This window comes from Oratosquilla oratoria, chromosome 39 (genome assembly GCF_046742065.1).
Source record: "Oratosquilla oratoria isolate Oo_2021 chromosome 39, ASM4674206v1, whole genome shotgun sequence".
NCBI classification, from domain to species: Eukaryota; Metazoa; Arthropoda; class Malacostraca; order Stomatopoda; family Squillidae; genus Oratosquilla; species Oratosquilla oratoria.
In genome coordinates this window covers 17,343,211-17,345,710 of record NC_134815.1, presented here as the reverse complement: position 1 = coordinate 17,345,710, position 2,500 = coordinate 17,343,211, and the positions used below count along the sequence as shown (strand labels likewise).

The following is a 2,500-nucleotide window of genomic DNA, read 5'->3' as shown; positions in this document are numbered from 1 at the left end:
TGAAAGTAGTAGCCATACTTAATGGGCTACAAACTGGATACACCAAATTTATGTGCTTTCTTTGCAAGTGGGACAGTAGGGCCAGATCAGAACATTATATACGCTCAGAATGGCCATCTCGGGAATCTATGACGCTTGGATGCCATAATGTAATTCATGAGCCACTAGTTAAGAAGGAGAAAATCATTTTGCCACCACTGCATATAAAACTAGGCCTAATGAAGCAATTTACCAAAGCACTGCAACATAACAAGCCATGTTTCCAGTATCTGAAAGGGATCTTCCCTAAAATTAGTGATGCCAAGATTAAAGAGGGTATATTTGTAGGCCCTCAGATTCGCAAGCTTATAAATGATGAGGACTTTGAGGCGACAATGGATGAACCTGAGCTAGCGGCCTGGCATGCATTCAAAGATGTATGCAAAGGGCTTCTGGGAAAGCACCAAGAGTCCCAGCGAGAGCGTAAAGTGGAGAGGCTAATCAAATGCTACCAAGATCTCGGATGCAATATGTCACTGAAGATACACTTTCTTCATTCTCATCTGTCCTTCTTCCCAGAGAATGCAGCAGATGTGAGTGATGAACATGGAGAGAGGTTCCATCAAGATATAGCGTCAATGGAAAACAGGTACAAGGGAAAATGGAGCCCTGCTATGCTGGCTGACTTCTGTTGGAACCTGAAGCGTGACACGCCTGAGACGTCTTATAAAAGAAGAAGTAAATAATAGATTGTAGGTTAATACATCATATAAAGCTAACAAACATGCCAATTCATTATATATTAATTAAATAAATACAATGAAGACATTTAATCTGACTTTGGGAGCAAAATACATTTATGGAACCTTGGAAATCTCTATTAATTGCATAATTATTAAAACAGCGATTAACAAAAAATTGTGACGTGGCATGAAATTTTTGTTATCAAATTTGAATTCAGCACACTGAACTTCATAATAAAACGCACATGAGAACTATGTTTTTTTCTTAATCCTGAAATTTGTTGTACAGTGTAATTGGAACGTATAACTGGCGACTGAACTTACATCTCTTCTACTACCCGGGCACCTTAAAACATACATACATACATACATACACACATACATACATACATACATACATACATACATACATACATACATACATACATACATACATACATACTTACATACATACATACATACATACATACATACATACATACATACATACATACATACATACATACATACATACATACATACATACATACATACATATATGCATGCATGCATGCATGCATGCATACATACATACATACATACATACATACATACATACATACATACATACATACATACATACATACATACATACATACATACATACATACATACATACATACATACATACATACATACATACATACAAACATACATATGTACATACATACATACATACATACATACATACATACATACATACATACATACATACATACATACATACATACATACATACATACATACATACATACATACATGACCTAAGTGTGTGACGCTTGTGATCGAGCGAGTGGGATAAACACGCACTGATAAGGCAGTCATGCGACTGTCCGTGACCTGAGTTGACCTGCAATGACCTGGCTTGACCTACAATGAGCTGGCGTCTCCTTCAATCACTTCTCCCAGGCTTGATTTTACCCGGAATGATCTGGTAGAACCTCACGATTTTCACAGTGACATTTCATGAGGGAACAAAAGCAATTGTCTTGTTTTGTATTACAAACCCTTATTCAGCATTACAGAATAAAGACAGAAGGCTTTTTGCTCCATACTGAGACCTCAAGAATGATAATATCTGTACAAGCAAGCAAACAAACAAACAAACGAACGAACAAACAAACAAACAAACAAACAAACAAACAAACAAACAAACAAACAAACAAACAAACAAACAAACAAACAAACAAACAAACAAACAAACAAACAAACAAACAAACAAACAATTGAATTAGGAGGTGAGCAATCAAGAAGAGGCACAATAAAGAATTAGCAAGAACACAAGCACACCTCCATCGATTCTGACCGTTTAGAACGATAAGGTGCAATTGCATGTTCCCACCCACCCCTTTTCTCCATCTAGTATTGCAACTATTAACGGTGGGGGGAGGAAGAAGAAGAGGAGGAGGAGAAGAGGAGAGGAGGAGAAGAAGAGGAGGAGGAGGAGAGGGAGGAGGAGCTATAGTCTGTATCGAGTATCCCCCTTCCATACCATGTGGCACTTTTCATTATATTTGTCCGTCTACAAGCTTATCTATCAATATATGTGGGCTTCCCTCGCAAGCGAAAGGGTTAACTATTGGAATGTAAAATATAACAGTATTTCCTTTAAGTGAAGACAAACAAGACATCAAATGGTAATTAAACGTGTACTAAATGTTTACAAATAGATTCCCTGGACCATTTTTTATTGTCATCATAGGATGTTTTCCGGCGACATATATATACGGTGCTTTTTT

At 37.1% G+C, this 2,500-nt stretch overlaps 2 protein-coding genes across 3 annotated transcripts in view; both read left to right on the top strand.

Moving 5' to 3' along the window:
• The window catches only part of LOC143020117 (uncharacterized), a 340,934-nt gene that overhangs the window by 178,675 nt on the left and 159,759 nt on the right, over positions 1 to 2,500 (top strand). The gene's annotated exons all lie outside the window — the stretch shown is intronic.
• Positions 1 to 2,500, top strand: part of LOC143020091 (uncharacterized) — a 5,190-nt gene that overhangs the window by 1,296 nt on the left and 1,394 nt on the right. The gene's annotated exons all lie outside the window — the stretch shown is intronic.